The sequence below is a fragment of the Homalodisca vitripennis genome, chromosome 8, assembly GCF_021130785.1.
Source record: "Homalodisca vitripennis isolate AUS2020 chromosome 8, UT_GWSS_2.1, whole genome shotgun sequence".
NCBI lineage: Eukaryota > Metazoa > Arthropoda > Insecta > Hemiptera > Cicadellidae > Homalodisca > Homalodisca vitripennis.
In genome coordinates, this window is record NC_060214.1 from 79,448,294 (window position 1) to 79,468,958 (window position 20,665).

The 20,665-nt window shown below is 31.2% G+C and overlaps 1 pseudogene; it reads left to right on the forward strand.

Annotated features, from left to right (window-relative positions):
- Positions 1-7,948, forward strand: part of LOC124368245 — a 151,092-nt pseudogene extending 143,144 nt beyond the window's left edge.
- Positions 7,949-20,665: the final 12,717 nt, after the last annotated feature.

Sequence of the window (20,665 nt, forward strand, 5' to 3'; positions counted from 1 at the left end):
CTAAGGAATTTTAAACATAACTAAGGACAATACCCATACACCCATTAAACCTTTATGCTCGATTCTAACTGAACATCTTATTTAGCATATAATAGAACACTTAAAAGCATAAAAACGCTAAGCCGATAATTCAAATTAACGACACATATATTAAAAGTATCTTGCAGTATATAAATTGTAAATCATTATTTGTACAGATAAATTTACGGATTCTATTCATAATGAGTAATAGTTAGGGGGCAAATTATGAAAGAAACATAATGTATAAAACAATCTAATATAAGAAATACGTTGACATAATGGTTCCTTTCTTCATGATGAGTTAAAAAGCGTTTCTGTACGTGATATTAAATTGGTTTGTAGTGAGCTCTTGTCTTGGAATTACATTGTTAATCCAAGACTTGATAACTTTTAATTTCTTCCTTTTATTTTGGAACAAGAAGTTCATGTCTTATATACCACTACGATAGCTTGTAATGGATATGTCTGAACAGCTTATTAAATGGTTAGTTATATATTGCAACATACACAATACTCAATACTTCAAGACCTTGCAAACAAACAAACCTTCTGATCAGACATTAACGAGTAAAATGTACAGGAAAATACACAATTTAACTTTAAAGATCATAGGTACTGCAGTTAAATATGTAGAAATTGGCATTCAAAGCAAAAAATAATCTGTTATTAAAATAATTTTTAAAACTTACATTTTACTATTTTCTTTAAATTAGATGTAAATAAGCTTCAGAACTGATATATTAACACGCTATGTATCAATTTGCATTACATATATTGAATAATTCACTGTTATAAGAAATCATTATAATTGGAATATACCTTACACCTACCTAGATTAAGATATTTTTTAATCCTTATTTGCTTAAAATAATAATATGTTGCCAAATACAATAAAATATTGCATGTGAGGTTTGTCAAGGACTCTACACCTTTAAACTCCCCTGATACGCATGCAAAATTAGTTTAAATACTGTAATCAGAGACATTATCAGCAACATCATAAATACTATTCTGAAAATTCAATCACTAATATAAATTGTTTTTTAGGTGAATACATACTTTAAATTCTTCAACGTTTTTTAGTTGACTCCCTGGTGTCTTATACCGGTGAACGTTGGGACTTTGTCTTGGAAGCTAGAAGTCCTATCAGCAATTACTGGATGCGGTTCACCGGTCTGCAGGACTGCGCCGAGGAGTTTGCAAAGGTCCACCAAGTCGCCATACTTCACTACAGAGGAGCGCCAGAGAGGGAACCTAAAGACCCTGTTGGATACAACATTCACGCGAAGGCCAAATTGGTAAGATTTAAATAAGTATGATGTCATCCGCAATTGTTTCCCTAGTATATCCATAAATAACGCCATCGACGCCTCTTGAAGCTAAATATGTTTGAAAATTGTGTGCACCAATGTCCTAATCATCATTTACGTTCACATCGGTGACCCCTATAAAACAACCATGGGACCACAATTTATCCAAACTATGAATTGAATTATCTTTTGAAATATCATATTGAAACCGGAGCTAAAAGTTGGTGGCTGATTTCAAAAGGATTTAAAATTCTTGCAATGTTCTTAAAAGACGTTGGATTAGAGGAATATTTAGTATATAAATTGTTATGACTTTCAAAAGCTATCCCTTTGTAATTTTGCACACATCTACAGCCACTTTAATACTACCAAAATCAGGTATAACTATAATATTATAATTTATATTATTATTATTTATTTATATTTATATTATAACTATAGGTATAGTTTTGTAACTAATTTCATTTTTCTGGGATAATATCTTGGATAGAATAAGCACATAAAGTTTTGTAAAAGAATTACTCAACTGTAACGACCCAAATCTAGTTCTTACAATTTATTCCTGTTGGATCTAACATTAATGTCATTACCTATATTCCAATTAGAGCATTACAAATATTGTACTGGAGAATAAATCATCAAAAACTGTCATAGCAGTCAAAGATTGCGTTATTTTTATAATCATAATTGGAAATTATCAATGGTTAGAATTGCAAGGAATTAACTAACGATTGGAGTTTTTAGAAATAAAACCCAAGACGTAAGTGATTTTAGATTTTCGCAAATCTTTTTAGGCTCTACCTTAATTTATATCATCATATTCTTTTATTAAAACCATGTTGTTATCATAGTTTGATATTTTAATCTAATATTGTACCATACATTTTAAACATACTTATTTAAAATGTTTGAATTCTCCCTCTTGATTTGGTTCTTCTATCAATCACCAATATTAAAAGGTTAGATTTTCATTTACATACTTCCATTACCATTATCCTATTCCCCTGTATTACCTAAACATCTAGACGTACGTCCGACATTGGACCATGATGGAAGGCGACTTGCCACCCTCTCCTTTTTCTTATCGGTGAAATTTTGTGGATCTTCTTTGGAACGAACGTTACTCAAATTTCTTGAGCAAGGTCTTGAACAATCTGAGTAGTAGTCTTGTCTTAAATTTTCTTGCCTCGCGCTGAGACACCATTAATCTCCAGATTCACACGTCACGCATATTTTTCAATGTCATTAACCGTATCAGTAAGGCTTTATACTGTCTCCTCTTTATTAGCTAACTCCCTTGTTATATCACAAAATTATTTTATTTCTTTTAGGATACTATTGTACTTACTTGGCATGAAGTCGAGTGCCTTTCCTTGATTGACCAGTGGAATCATCTCCATACATTTATTCGTAATGTCACTCACCACTAAGTGATCTCCTTGAGACTGACTTGATTTTTGCTTTTAGTACAGACCCATTCACTTTGACCTGACGTAATCCTTTGCAGGACTGGAGTTTCATACTGCATTCATGAATGTGGTAACCTACAATGAATATAGTCACTGCCAGTAAGTAGGCTATCTTTACTCTTGCTACACTTTAAACTCGTCTCATCATTTGGCATTAAAATATTAACAAAAGTAAATGTGGGCTTGTATAACACATCAATATATGATAATTAAGTAAATTGAAGAGAAAATATAATTTAAAATGTACAAAAATATTAACGGCAAGTAAATCGTCATACGTATAACTGATTATAGTTTCAACTAACACCGTGCTAAAACTGAGAACTGTATAAAGTAACAACAAATATCAAAGAATAATATAAATATGGTTCATCAAGATTTTCATTGTGTTAAACATGTTTTATGTGTCCGTGTATTTTTATAACCTGTACTTTTTACATTCCTTCATACCAAATTGCTTTAAATTTTCTTTTTTTCAGCAATTGGATCGTCCAAACGTCGCTCTCAACCAAACCGGTACTATAAGCGTTCCCGCGCTAATAGCAAGCAATACGTAGAATAAAAGACTCCGTACTACTTTATGACCAAGATATGTCTCTGCTATTGTCCTAATGACTTCAATAAAGCTGTACATACGTTGTATGCTAAACACTACCTTTATGGATCCAATCAAGGTAGGGTAAAAAATACATTTGGACATTGCACTTGTATATGTGATATTAATACAGTTTAAATCGTTCTGTAGAAGTTATATCTTCTATTTAATATCTAAATTGGCATATTCTATTACATATTTAAAATTTCAATTTCTATGACATACTTTTATGTGTATTAGTAATTTATTATTTATAATTTAAAGATAATTAGGTAATTATGAATCTAACAAAACCAAATGCGCAAAAACCGATACTTAAGGTATTAACTTTACATTTTATATCGAGGTAGCGGAGGTTATTTTTGGCCAAAATACAAATATCATAACATATAATCCCAATAGACTGTAACGAATGTTTTTACTCCATTTAACTGAAAATCCAGCAAGGACCACAAACTAACAAACTCACTTTTAAATCATTGTTAATTTATTTATATAAGCCTATAAAGTGTTTCAATACTTTAGAAATAACATTCACTCATACGCACATACACACGTGTATGCATATACTCATATTACAGCGTTATGTAATTTTTTTAAATTGTATTGTTAATTTATTTAATATTTTCATTTTAGGAACAGTGCACTAGCACTGTAAAAGTGTTGCCGTTCAAGTTTTTATATATACTGCTGTCACTCAAGCCATAATATGTTTTAAATTATATTGCTTTACTCAGATAATGTTTGGTTTCGTTTTTTATAATGATTATAAATTATCAAATCAAAGAAAAATACCCTTCCACCTTAAAAGTTTTAAAGCAATAGGTCCAGGAAGATACAGGTTTCATTGAATGCCATACAGACACAGAGAGAAAATACCTTTTTGATATTTGAAACAGGTATTACTCCAACATATAGGTGCGGTTTGTTATTTAACATTAAATATGTTATTGACAATGGAAGGAATAACATGATTTCCATCTTAAATGATATAAGGAATCACTAATACTACGTTTATATATATGTAATCTAACATCTTCCTCAGCGGGAAAGTCATCATAACAACGTTTTTTTTAAATACAAATAAATCATATTAAGCCGTTGTGACATTTTTTAAGTTAACTCCACGTGATGTGTATTAATCTAGTTTTTGACATGAGAAAGAGATGATATATCAGATCTTGAAACGTAAATTTAATGTATTCTAGTACAAGTAAATGATTCTGAAAAACCCACTGTTTCTATGAAAATATATTTGGTAGGTGTAAGTATTCAGAAACGCACGAAAAATTAATTAGTTTGGAAACGTAATATACTATATTGTAATAATGATTGTAAATAAAATACAGTGTGGCTTCTACTCTATACTTCATTTTAGGTTACTAACCTCTTAGTCATGCAGAATCACTGAGGTCATGAAATCTCTTAAATCGTTTTTATGCTGGAAAAAATATTACCCAATATATTTTAATCTGCTGATCAAAAGATATGTATTATATATATATATATATATAAATAAAATATATATATATATATATATATATATATATATTATATATATATATAAAATATATAAATAGATTAAATACTGTGCGGACAAACAGTTAATTTTTTATTGTGATCCATAAGATGTTTTAATGCCAAATCTTAGGTTGATCCACGCTGTGTTTAGGCCTTATAATAAACCGAAAAAGGACACCCCAAAACTAAATAATCATACATCACATTTACTGCTAAAAGTACAAATGCCTAAAACGTGCAAACGCCTCACTAGGGCCAGGAAGCTTTACACTAAGCCCAAATAGAGTAAAGATCATTTTGAATTTTTAGTGAGGAATAAGCCTGGAGCTTTTTCACTCTTATTTATTCTTAAAACTGATAAAAGGATTTTGCGGGAAAAGAAAAAACAATAATGTAAAACCATATAATAAGCGTTTTAATCGGTTTAGTAAAAATCGATATATACATCGCTTTTATAGAACATGGCAAAAATAAATACTAGTAAAATTTATTTTTCAAGTTTATTAATACATGTTCTAAGTAACTTTGTGTCTTTTGTTTTACCTGTTTCAGTGGACCCCAGTTTCCAACCACTCACACCTCAATTCAACCACGTAATCCGTTCAAAATTCCGCAATCTCCATTGTTAAGCCAATACAGCTGATGTTGACCCTAGTATTTTCTGTGAAAACCACAACCTTACCAACTGCAATAAAACATTCTGATGAGTGTTTATACGACATAAAAGTTGCAACTAACAGCAATGTGGAGATTATCCTAATCGACATAGGTAAGCCTAATTTCCAGTATTTATTTTATGATTCCCCTAATCAGTTTATAGTATTTAGTCTTTGTTTAAAACGTGAAAACATTAACTGTAGTCTAGGCTAGATTGTACTGTGTTATTTCATAGATAACTAACTACCGCTACTAGTTTGATTCGCAAACCAAAAACTTTTAGACTATAATAAACATTATAGTAATTTATAAAAACAATACACATTTTTACATTTAGGCGTTTTTAGGTTTTCTTCTTCAATTTGCAATTACAATTACATATTTTCAAAACTAAAAAAAATATGTAACATTCTTTTATAAAACACGCCGTAAACCTTTTATACTATGTTCATTAAAAATAATTTTAATTAATTCTGTGCATCCATTTTCCTTCAAATAAAAAATTTCTTTTCCAGTCTCTTTAGTTGGTGTAAAACTACACCTTTTCTTAAGGATAAAGGAAAACAAACATTTCATTTTGTGTAAATATATGTAGGCAAGAAGTCTGAATCCTGGTTTAACACAAATTACCGCAGAGAAGTTGCTAAAAAGTTCAGGAAAGTGCAAAGATTCTAAAGGAAACATCTGAATGCATATAGCTCAAAGTTTTGTTTTATCCTGGTTAAAGGCCAATAAGACGGCTAGGATTGGAGCCGTAATTGAAAGCTTCTTTCTCTCATGGAAAGCTTTTGAATGACGTTAATTTAGGATGACGATACCCTTCTGGTCTTTTTTTAATGTTTTCTTTCGCAAAAGGTTTGTAACTGAATCGGGTTTTATATTCAAGTAATGCAGGTTTCTTATAATACGCATGTTTAATTAGAGATTATTTAATATTAAATTTAAAAATTCTAATTCATTTTAAAAGTAACATTACAGGCATAAACAGAACACTAAGCTCATGGAAAAAAAATCCTATGTACTATTGATCCATGTTACAATTAAAATATATTTCATTCAGGTTTAAGATTTTTAAGAAGTGGGACATTTTAGCTGAAAGCGGAATTCAGTTTGCTATTATTTGTTTATTATTTTTCATCCCAGAGTAAAGCAAATAAAAAACTCTAAGATATAATTATTCTAAATGGTATCTATTCTGAACATATAGAGTTCCATAATTCATTATTGTGGATTTTTTACAATTAGAGATTATAGGAGTTATGTAACACTTTGAATCTTCTATCTTTTTTATTTCGTTAACTACAGTATATTGTAATGAATTATCATTTATGAGTAATTAACCGACCTTTACCCATATTTCTTACTTCCTACGATACACCCAATTGTTTTTCCGGGAATTACATTGCAATCTACTTTTTCACACATACAAAATTTGAATCAGTGCGCAAGAAATACAAAATTAGAAAAATTGCAGAAAATATAGTTATTCTCACCTGCATAGCAAGGCTAATTATCACAGTGTGTAGCGTTATCTCAAAGGTTGTGTACTGTATTTAATATTTGTTATATTTATATACCTCAACTAAGGCTCCGAACGTGTACACATCTTCGCTCTAATGCTGTAATTACACGAATGGTATATATTATTAGAGTAAAAAAAATTTACTGATTAATAACACCTATTGTTTAAAAAAAGTTTATTTATATATAACAAAAAGGAATTTCTTCTTTTTATTACCTTACTTCGGATTATCAATGAATATTTGACAAGAAATAATTATTCGAGATGGTCAATTCATTCTCAGGATTACCGCTTAGCAACAAAATTTGCAATTCGTTTTTATTTACAAGATGATGTATAATTTAAAGGATCGTTAATGCAGGTAAATAAGGTAAGGCATTATTTAAAATATAGTTTAAATTTTGAGTAGTTAGTTGGATAAAAATATAGTTTACACTAATACTTAATCTCAAAATAACTAATTTTCACACTAAAATAAAAGTGAATTCCCTACTGTATAGTTTTGGCATCTCGCTAGTTTTGGATTTAATACTATACGTTGGAATTATGACACTTATTTATTTACTAACATTTTATGGATTGTATTGTCCGAACATTTAATACTCGCCCGTATAATTTCAAGGAGAAAATTTCGACGTCAACCACCCTATACACTTGCATGGCTATGCCTTCTATGTGTAATAGGAATGGATCGACTGGGAGAAAGTGTAGACGAGACGAGGAGCTGAACAGAGAAGGGCGGGTAGTTCGGAATCTCGAGAATCCCTCCTTAAAGGACAGTGTAACAGTTCCTGATGGTGGTTATACCATAATTAGATTTCATGCAAACAACCCTGGTAGGAACCAACATTGAACTTACTTACCTCATGTTATAAAAAAAGGATTAGTAAGAACGTCTGCAAGGTAAAGTTGAAAGAAATTCTGTTGGTAAAAAAAATATTAGACTATCAGATCTGGTTCGAAACGTTTTACAGTTAATAAATAAATAATTACTCTATATTATAGTAAATATATTACGAAAATATATTTATTTACGTTAAATACTTAAGCAAGTGTAAGCTATCTAATAAAAATATACACCTAAGTGTCAAAAAAGTTTTTCGTGTGAAAGGAATTTTGTGTTTCCATGTATGTGTGTCTGTCTGCCTGACAGTCAATGCAGTCCGTATGTCTGCATGATATTTCAAAAACCGACTGACCATGTAAACTTGACATTTTGCATAAAGCTTCATATCTATAATATAAATTTGAGTTAAATTGTGGTGCATTTCAATTCATAAAAATATAGTAAGCGTTAGTGAACATTTTTACATAGGTCGTACGGGTAACTATGAAGGAAAAAATTTTAGAATAAATAAAGTAGTAAGCAAACTAAGTACAACGGTGATACATTTTAAAATGTAACATGTTAACACGTGTAGTCTACCAATTGAAATAATGTTTTGTGACTTTAAGTATGCACCTTTTTCATAGACTAAAAATGAAAATAATATTTCAGTTGAAAGTCAATAAATATGAAAGAAACTTGATTTCTTAAAAATTCTACTAGATTACTATGTAGAGCCTTCCTTAGCTCACCTGAACTTTTACTATTAAAACGATCCTATGAAAACCTGTCAATGAAAAATTCATGTAAATGTATGATATTGTAAGATATATTAAAAACTACTGCATCTTTACACATACATTTTGCACTTTAGTTCAATTTTATTTGTATGTATTCATAAACTAGACCTATCTACAACTGTGATTTTCCAACCATAATATTTGGCTGATAGTCATTGACCCTATTACACATAGAGTGACATATTTTATCTTTTCGATTCAAATAAATGTAAATATTTCAGGTTAGTTTGTCTTTTGTCTGCTTTACATGTCCCAAAGCCATCTTGAAAATGAAATAACCTATAAACGTCAAACTTAGCAGGCATTCTGAGCGAAGCCTGCTCACGACATGTAAATATTTAAAAGAATACACATATGTATCATATAAATAAGCATAAATAGTTCAAATTATTCAATCTCCCGTTACAAAATTAAATCCAAACCACGAAGCTTATTCTATCTAAGTCCACCAGGCTGTGAAGAACCGGTTAAACATCTCGAAAAGGGCGAAATGACAATTATTGATAATGTGCTTTATTGTATTATAACCTGCTCCTCCATCACATAACGTACCGCAAGCTATTTATCATCTGGTTAACATGCACTGCATCTTTCCAGACCAGATCAAAATCTGATACTAAGTAAATTTATTTTCCAAGGAATATTCGAACAAGCCAATGCAGTCCTTGGATTGTAAATCAGAAACTTGTTCAGAATAGAATATTGATAAGACTAAACGGAGAATTTTACCGTTTCAAAAAGGTCATTCATCGTAATAATTAGATTAAAATAAAATAATATAATAAAGATAATTTCTGAAAATCTTAGATAAATTCTTAGTTCTGGTTTTACCGTATTTGTAGTTTGCATCCAGTTATGTAAAACTTATAAATCGTTTGTAAAGTGTGAAGTAAATACAATGTTTTTATCTACTAAAAATGAAGAGAAAATTTAAAACTGTTTTTAGGTTTCTGACTGTTTTCACTGTCACATAAGATTGTTCACATGGAATTTTGGGGATGGAATGATGGTGTTCAAGGTTGGGAAAAGTTGAAGAGTTTCCTCCAGTTCTCAGACGGATTTCCAATGTGTGGTAATTTTATAAATGACTCAAAATGAAAAGTACAATACTTACAGCTATTAGCTTTTCGTTTGACAATATAGCTATTGAATTTGTTAATATAGACCAAAATAAATAAATATAAAAATTGCATATATACATTGCAGAAATTTGGAAAGAATAAACAAAATTCACGGAAAGCTTGTGTTATGAGCTCTCTAAAATTTAATTTTTAGAGACTATTCAAAAACTTGTTAATGTTCATTCAAAGTATTAAAACATATTTTTCTCATAATTGTTGCAAACCTTTGGGTTCATGTCACATAACCCCCTATGTAATTACGAAACACAATTAAATCCATTATTCATATTTACAAAAGACCACATGCAACATTATACATAGTTTTATACAATTATAATGCATTACGTCTTTACGCATATACCGTAAACATAATTTGTGTAGTAAAACAGAATAATTTAACTTATAACTGTAATAAACTTAAATAAAAGGTGCGTAAAAATTTAAAGATAATTATATTAAATGATTTGTTGTTATTTTAAAATTTTGAGTTAATATTACTTAGTTTTGATAATATGCCTGGGTTTGGATATTTTATATTGACATGTGTAATGAAGAAATAAGTAGTTTTTGTCATTATGCGTATGTATGTAATTAATGTTTTAGTTTGCTTTAGAAAGTACCAAATCTTCCCCCCCCCCCACCCCCCCCCCCCCCCACCCCCCCCCCCCCCCACCCCCCCCCCCCCCCACCCCCCCCCCCCCCCACCCCCCCCCCCCCCCACCCCCCCATTCAGTCGAGTCTTGGCGATTGAGGAGTACGTGTAGCGGTCGAGTTAGTAGCTGAAGTTTCTTTCTCTAACCCAATAGTTGGGATTTAGAGTAATTTATTTTTCGTGGGTAAGTCAATTTGAAGTATTTATTTAAAATTTTTAGTGCGTTTTAAGATCCGATCTGCCTCCGTAATCTTCAAAGTAGTTAAGTCCTGTACCAGCGTATAGTTAATATCTTTTATTTTATAATACTGTATTAAAAATTTCTAAAGTTTCCCATCTTTCAGAGTCTGAAAATTTAATTCAATTTTTTGAAGTTTTGTGAATTAAATTTTGGTGATAAAGTAAATATCAAGTTTTGTGTTATATTAATTTTGAGTATTTTGAGGAAGAGAACTTTTTATTTTGTTTTTGTTAATTTAAAACCATTTTTTGGAGAAGTATATACATTTTTAGTTTAATTTTAATTTCAGTACCTTTTGATCAGACTCTTAATTAGATTTGATTGATTGAGTGATTTTTGAATAAAATTGAATCAAAAGTTTTGTAAACTTTGTAAACTTTTGGGGTGAAACTTGAATTTCGGAATAAACCAAGTATTTTCCGAAAAGTTGTTTAATTTATAAAGTATTAGCTCCATATAAATTACAAAATATGTGCTGTAAAAAACGGTACATAATTTGCGCCAATCTGCTATTTCTTTTTGAGCATAAACTTGTACAACAGGTTATTTACAGGAAAGAACTTGTAAACTTGCATAAACTTGTCTGATACCTGTAAGTGTGTGTAACTTGTATAAGACTCGTATAAGACTTGTATGAACTTGAACATTGTGTATAAACCTGCATAATTTTGTGTAGTGAGTAAGACTTAGGACTTAGAATAATATTGTGAGTTTGGAATATTCGATTTATTTTAAGAAAATTATTTTAAAATAAAAATGGAGCTAGCGCATGTGGATCTGTTGCTCAAAAAGGAATTAATATTTGAAATAAATTTTAGGGGCGGAAATACTTTCGAAAACGACACTATGTGAATGTTAGGAAAATGTGAAGGTCCACTTTGAAATTTAATATTAGGGACAGGGCTTGTAATCTGAAAAGGGGTTATAAAATAATTATGGTTATAGAAAGGTTCAAGAACAATGAGGACAGGAGAAAGGATTATTGTTGAGAGCGTCCTGTGTAAATTGTAAAAAAAGGTCCGGATGTAATCAAGCTGGAATAACTCGGCCCCTTGTAAAAGTATTTGTTCAGAAGAGTCCGTATCGTAAAGTTTAATTTAAGTGAACCCGATAAGTGAAAGCGAAGTGACTCTGATAAGTGAAAACTAAGTGGGCCCGATAAGTGAAAGAGTTTATGACACGGCAGTAAAGATAGGACTGGGCAATATGATTGAATATTTTCATGTTAAATGCTTATCAGAGATAACAGGGAAATATTGATCCTGGTAAAATGTGTTTTTTGTTTTAAAATAAAGATAGCTTGTTTTCTTTTTTTTCTTAAGGTGCATAAAGTATTAACAAATAATAAGATGCATATTTCTAAATTAAAATATAAATACAAAATGTGAAATTTTAGAACTCAATAAACATTAACTCCCCCGCGCAAAGGTCAGTATGTTTTATTTTCAGGACAATTATATTGTTAAAAAGGAATTGAAGATGGGTCTAAAAACAATAAAATGACAATATAATTTATTTCCAAATTAACTTCAAGAATTGATTATATAATTATGTATTAATTTGGCCCCAAAACACAAAACAAGTTAAGTATGAGAGTCCAGTAGTTTATTATAATAATACAAATAAATATTGGAATATGAAAGGGGTGATGTGACGACGTTTTTATTTCAGCAATTGTATGGCTAAGATGAGAAGTCATAATATAAAATGCCAGTGTAAGTGTGTGATAGGAGTGTTGTTGTAAACCATGTAATTTTCAGGGACAATGAACGGCATTAATGGTGTATGAAATTAATACACAGAGGTATTGTGATATATCATGAGATATATTTCTTCCCTGTTCCTTCAAATGTAGAAGGACAGGGTAATTTTGGTAATGTTGTGGTGTTGTTGTCCCCTGTTCCTTCCAATAGAGAAGGACAGGGTAATATTTTTTGGTGTACAATGAGTTGTATTGATAGTGATATTTCTTCCCTGTTCCTTCAAATGTAGAAGGACAGGGTAATATTTTTTTTTTATCACTATATGAGGTTTATTGTGTGTAAACAATTGATTATTGTGCCATTGTCATCCCTGTAAATTGATTGTATTGTAATTAACAACATCTGGTAATGGTTTACATTCGTGACACTGGCGCAGGCGTACAATAAAGAACACCGTGAAAGACTGACAGCCATACAATTATACGGAGGGAATATTTTGTAAAAGGAATGTCCTCCAAGAGCTCAATGCCTCGCTGGCTGAAATTGTTATTAGATTGGAGGAGCAGGTAGCAGTGCTATTAGCGAACCAGAGCCAGCCAACCACGAGATCAACGAGGCCGCCGCACTGCACCGGCCGCACAATCATTGGAGAAGCTACCTGCCTCGACTCCTCACCTACCACCTCCCTCTGCGATGGCTACCTGGGGAGCCACACTGGACGTCGGACACTCCTACCACATCACCCCTCGGACTACACATCACAGCCTCCACGTAGTGATAAGTACAAAAGAATTGTTATTTAAAAGTGTGCATGTGGAGGGATATTATTGTACTTAGTCCGGGATGAGTGTTTAAAGGTTTAGGTTCCTACCGTGATTGCAGCTTCGGGCTAGGGAAAATATGTACCATAGTTCAAATTCATTTATGCTGAATCGCGGTAGGAAGTAGGCTCTTATTAACTAGACGCGGTGCGGGGACATTGTTTGTTCAGTTGGACCGGCAATCAGCTGATCGGTCAGTGACGTATCGGGTGATGCGTTCCTCCCGGCTCGCGTTCAGTCGAGTCTTGGCGATTGAGGAGTACGTGTAGCGGTCGAGTTAGTAGCTGAAGTTCTTTCTCTAACCCAATAGTTGGGATTTAGAGTAATTTATTTTTCGTGGGTAAAGTCAATTTGAAGTATTTAAAATTTTTAGTGCGTTTTAAGGTCCGATCTGCCTCCGTAATCTTCAAAGTAGTAAGTCCCGTACCAGCGTATAGTTAATATCTTTTATTTTATAATACTGTATTAAAAATTTCTAAAGTTTCCCATCTTTCAGAGTCTGAAAATTTAATTCAATTTTTTGAAGTTTTGTGAATTAAATTTTGGTAATAAAGTAAATATCAAGTTTTGTGTTATATTAATTTTGAGTATTTTGAGAAGAGAACTTTTATTTTGTTTTGTTAATTTAAACCATTTTTGGGAGAAGTATACATTTTTAGTTTAATTTTAATTTCAGTACCTTTTGATCAGACTCTTAATTAGATTTGATTGATTGAGTGATTTTTGAATAAAATTGAATCAAAAGTTTGTAAACTTTGTAAACTTTTGGGTGAACTTGAATTTCGGAATAAACCAAGTATTTCCGAAAAGTTGTTTAATTTATAAAGTATTAGCTCCATATAAATTACAAAATATGTGCTGTAAAAACGGTACATGGTTACAATTTATAAATGATACTTTGAAAAACAGTCCTTACAAAGAGGTATATTACATTCCACACACATGGTATTTGTTCTCTTTTCGACTTTATTTTCAGAGCAACTTTTGCACCTCCTTCAACTGGTAAATGTGAGCCAACATTTACCATGTATTTTGCCCTTTTCGATGGTCTCCCACAGCTCATTCTTCTTTTCACTGATGTTTTTTTCCGTCCTTCACACAACAGCTGCTCAGCTAGTGGAACAACAAATGATAGTAAAGAGGTTTTTTTATGTTGAATCTCTTGATATAAAATCCAAGCATTTACAACAGAAGTTAGCAAGAGCTTATAAAATACCTTCTTCCACCACTTCTTAGATTTTCTGTCAAAATCATAGATACTAACTTTCTGATCGTAAAGATCTACACCGCCCATGATTTCGTTATAGAATGCAGTTGATTCAGGACGTGGGACTAGTTTTCTCGCCATTTTTTTGCATTCGCTGAACATTTGTAACAGTATCCTTGTGGAAATTGCTGAGGACCACAAATTCTTTTGAATCCTTCCACCTAGCAGCAAGGACACCAAGATCATTCCCCAAAAAGTCGAACTCTCCCTTTTCCAGCTTTTTATCAAAGTGTGGCATGTTTTTTTCTACTAATACAGGTAGCAACACAAGGGTGGCTGATGGTATTCAGTATGTTTACAGAAGTAAAAAACCGATCAAACGATAGTGCAACATTTTCTTCATTTCATTTTCAGAAGTTACATTATTACATGTTACTGATGCAGCAGGAAGGACTGATGATGCTGCTGGTAACTCAGAGATTGCATCCTCCAACTCATGATCAGAAAAGGGTACATCCTGCTCACTATCAGAATTGTCTGTCGGAATATATTCCGGATCATTGTCACTATCGTAAAATAGTTCGCTGATTTCAGAAGGAAACTCATTCAGTTCCTTGTCAATTTCACTTGAGCCTAAATTGTCACCCATATTAATTCCTATACCAATGGGATATATTTGTTCCACTGTCCTCTACCATTGGGACATATGTGTCCAGTGAAACAATTACAAATTTATTTCACTGAAAAATTGGTTAAAATCTTATACCAAATATAAAAACTACTTATACGACCAACGCGAACACCAAGTCTACCTCACTAATGAACTAAATAACACGTTTTAAACATAGTAGACAATTATTTACTAACATTACATGACCATAACCTCAAACAAACACACGTTTTTGCAACAATATGGCCAGTATAAAAAAGCTGTTGCTAGCAAAGTTGAAGCTGTGGAGCAGCTGGTTGCCAACCTAACAAAAACTAAATACCCCACTTACATAAAAAACACTTAAATTTACCTTTATGTTCATACAAATTATTATTTATATTTTTTCTGTTTTGTCTAGAACATATGTGTCCCAGTAGTAGTGAAAGGGTTAACAATGCACAAGTTCCAATGGAATCCATTAATTAAACTCAGTATCAATTAATAGAAATTTTAATGAAAATCAACACCAATAATAGATCAACGCCAAGCTATCTTTTTTTACATTTAATCTATTCTCACTATTTAGTATTTATAAGCCATTAAATGTTCACATGTCCAGCCTTAAAATTAAAAATGAATAAAATCATTCAATTAATTGTGTCCTTCAAGTTCTCAGTGCTAATATTTTCAACACAAACTCAAAATTAAAATCTTCATTAAATTTCAGAATAAAATAATCTTCTTCAAATATAAAATGAACCAAATAATTAAATAAGACTTCTTCTCAAAATAAAAATCAAACAAATTAAGGTAATATTAATAATTAATATATGAACAAAGACAATGTCCAACCAGTTAAACTCAAAGTTGTATCAATTACAAAGTTCTTATTTCCTGTAATTTTCCAATTTACAAGATTATTGAATTATCCAGAATAATCTGCTTGGTTTTTTATATTAAATTTAGGCACTTGTAAAATATATATATATATATATATATATATATATATATATATATATATATATAATCTCAAAGTATAAAATAAATTTTCTTTATCAGTAGGCTATTCCAACTTGAACAGAAAAATATCATCAAGTAATTTTCTATTTAAATGTTAAATTCTAACTTTCACAGTACCTCACACATCTCCTGAAGACTTCACCAACAAACAAACAAAAACTGTTATATATTACTTAATTGAAAATACAAACTTTAAATTTTGAAAAGAATTTTAATCTTAAAACTCAACCTTCTTACCGAAAAATCTAAACGGCAAGAGTAGGCTATCACTTCTACACGAACTTCTCTCTCTGAGCACCCCGCAAAGACTTCCCTTTAAAACCTGCTTGAATCCACCGGAAGGATCTAGAAGTGCATACCACCGTCTAATCAACCTAACATTGGCCAATCAAAATTGAGCAAACACAAGGTCTGAACTGGATGGTATCTATCCAACCCAGACCTGTAACTTATACTCAATACCTAGAGACAAAAGGAAGCTTCTAGGCATTCCTCGAATCCGAATCAACAAGAAATTCAGCACTGCTAGAAGGATCACAATGTTACAATTCACTTATTATATGAATTTACAATTCTCTTAATAAAATATAAATATTCCTATAAATAATTAAGCAATATAGGAAGCATCCTATAAGTGTTAACCCTAATAAGTTCTTGTTATTGCAAAGTAACTTATAGTAAGAAATACGTAAGATAACTATATATACGTATATAAACAAATATATATGTATATATATATATATATATTTGTTTATATGCATACGTGTTTTGTGTATATACATGTATTTTTGTTAGTGCTAAAACCCGCTATAAAATACTATTTATTTCATGTTACATTTAGGTTAGTATAAAGTTAGGTAGTTCAAAGATATAATATACGATTGATATTCAAAAATGTGAGAACTTACAGACTGACAAAACATTAACAATCGCCAGGTGCTATAATGGTCTCATTTATTATACAGGAGGATTCTAGCGCCGTTCTTGCAGTATATTTTGCTGTACATCAACACTTGTTTTCTCTCTCCGAAATCATAAACATATTTTATAATAAGATCTTCATTGCTTTAAATATTAATTTACTATACCTTTTTATGACATTTCTTTATATTTTTTTGGAATTTTTAACTTTAAACCACACATAAAGGTTTTAGGTAGACTGTAATATGTGAAAATCTATGTAAAACATATGAATCACTGGTATTGATAGTTATTACGTGATATTTATTGAATATAGTATTTGAAACTTGCGTATTAGAAACGTTGTGTCCCTTATTAAGTGCTTACCTATGAATACTACTTCTTTAGTTACTGAAATTTCACTAGTCACTATCTAACACGTGTGACGGGCTGATTATAAATCTGAAATACTTACATGTAGGGCCTTATTTACTGCAAATCTTTTTAGTAATATATAATTGGCTGAGCTTTAGCAAAGCCTATTACTCGTAGGGCTTGCAAAATTTCATTTCTATCTGCTTGTCTGTTCGCACGATATCTCTAAAACAAACTTTTTCGTTAAAGACTTATATATACCCTTGTTATTTATTACAACAATGAGATAGATTTATGGTGGTTGTCATTCTAGGAGATTGTTCTAAGAAAAATCCAATATTTTTACATTTTTTTACGGATCAACAAGATGGAAACAGAGGAATAGTAGAACTAACTAAATCAAATATCTTTAGATGTTTACATGTGAATTTCATCCGTGGAGCAAAAACGATAGAGGGAAAATCATAATCGGTGACACGATTTTGTTTCAACATACGCTTGAGTTGTACAACTCCCCATAGTTAGTTTTATTTTATTATTTGAATAAATACTACTATGAAACATAACTTAAGGGCACCCGAAATCCCATTTAACGACAATGTTAACTTTATGTCACATATCTCTGTAACCACAGCACTTAGAAACCTATTTTTTTTATTTTAAAGCTAGGTGCATTGTTTAGTTCCGCGTAGATTTTTGTGAAGGTAGACTAAAAGAAACATATGTTTTGAATTTTTTTATGTGTTACAGAAAAACATTTCTAAAAAATGGTTTTTAATATTTTTTTTAATTTGTTTTTTAACATATTTTAATGAAACTTTACCAAGAACTTGATATTACATATCTACAAATACTTTAACAATTTGGGTTCTCTAGCATGTAAGGGTTCTGAGATATTTGACATCAAAAGTTAAAAAGCCTAATATTCGGGAAATCGCAAAAAACCTTTAAAAGGCTTTCTTCATTTCAGATAAACTATGACAGTTCCTCCTAATTGCAAACCCATATAAGGTCTGAAGTTTTTGGACACCAGCATTAGTTAGTCGGTTTTTACCACTTAGCGGCTTTCCGTCGGCTGACTTTTCTTTCTTTGACGTTTCTTTTAGCTTACGCAACCGTGTGCCCATACGCTTTTGCACATGCCCGATACACTCTAACTTATCAATCTTCACATCATCTCCATATAGTTTAGTTTGAAAAACAACCCCGTAAGCATTGGAGTCACCATCTCCCAAGTACTGAGTATATCGAACATTGCATCGAGCTACTGAGCGGTCGAACATTTTGAAAGCGCCCTCCACCTCCATAACCCCACTTGTGCTAATATAGTTTGCTGTGCAATCTTCACTGTGAATATTCTTATCCCTAGACTTGCACAAGCAGTGTTTATTCAGAGGATAAATATCGAGAACTTTCCCAGTGTCGACGGAAGTCAGAGAAAACTATCCCGTTGAGCGAAACGTGTCCTCGTTTCTTCTGCCACGAACCGTCTAATGCTACACAAAGGTCTCTTTTCTGGGGATTGTCATTTGTGCGCACTGCCTGTTCAGTTTAATCTATCATTGAAGGTTCACAAACACTTCGACATGCCTTTGCTATAGGTTTTACGTAGCTGGAATACAAAGATGGAGAAGGCGGTAAGTTCATAGCACCGCAGAGAGTTCGAGCCGCTACAGGACCTTTGCCTAACATCCTCATACCATATACCAGTCTTACATTAAATTCATATATTTTATTAGTGGATTCACTTTCAGAATTAGGCCTAGCTACTTCACAATTGGCAGAAAATGTTTCAGCTTTGCAATTTGTACAAGAGAGTTTGAATTCACTGACTAACCCCACTATGGACTTTTTACTTAGTTTCAATTTGCAGTGACCAAACTTACATACTGCTACTTCATCTAATAACTTTTAAAAATCTGCCAATTCTAAAAATATCATAATGCCAATTGTCTTTTGTAACTTCTTAGTAAGATAAATTACTTTGCAGTTTTACCTTAGAACCAGAGGGCTGAGTAGGACAAGGCCTACTTGGTGTTAGAAGATTAGGACTAGGGCTTGATACAGATAACCCTACAGCACGCAGTTTGTTTTTATTTGTGTTGTAAGTCTTATACTTAGTACGTATTTTCTTTTTATTTGCCATTTCAACACTATATATAAGGTAAAACTGCAAAGTAATTTGATTAGATGGTGGTATGCACTTCTAGATCCTTCCGGTGGATTCAAGCAGGTTTTAAAGGGAGTCTTTGCGGGGTGCTCAGAGAGAGAAGTTCGTGTAGATAGCCTACTCTTGCCGTTTAGATTTTTCGGTAAGAAGGTTGAGTTTTAAGATTAAAATTCTTTTCAAAATTTAAAGTTTGTATTTTCAATTAAGTAATATATAACAGTTTTTGTTTGTTTGTTGGTGAAGTCTTCAGGAGATGTGTGAGGTACTGTGAAAGTTAGAATTTAACATTTAAATAGAAAATTACTTGATGATATTTTTCTGTTCAAGTTGGAATAGCCTACTGATAAAGAAAATTTATTTTATACTTTGAGATTATATATATATATATATATATATATATATATATATATATATATATATTTTACAAGTGCCTAAATTTAATATAAAAAACCAAGCAGATTATTCTGGATAATTCAATAATCTTGTAAATTGGAAAATTACAGGAAATAAGAACTTTGTAATTGATACAACTTTGAGTTTAACTGGTTGGACATTGTCTTTGTTCATATATTAATTATTAATATTACCTTAATTTGTTTGATTTTTATTTTGAGAAGAAGTCTTATTTAATTATTTGGTTCATTTTATATTTGAAGAAGATTATTTTATTCTGAAATTTAATGAAGATTTTAATTTTGAGTTTGTGTTGAAAATATTAGCACTGAGAACTTGAAGGACACAATTATTGAATGATTTTATTCATTGTTAATTTTAAGGCTGGACATGTGAACATTTGATGGCTTATAAATACTAAATAGTGAGAATAGATTAAATGTAAAAAAAGATAGCTTGGCGTTGATCTATTATTGGTGTTGATTTTCATTAAAATTTCTATTAATTGATACTGAGTTTAATTAATGGATTCCATTGGAACTTGTGCATTGTTAACCCTTTCACTACTACTGGGACACATATGTTCTAGACAAAACAGAAAAAATATAAATAATAATTTGTATGAACATAAAGGTAAATTTAAGTGTTTTTTATGTAAGTGGGGTATTTAGTTTTTGTTAGGTTGGCAA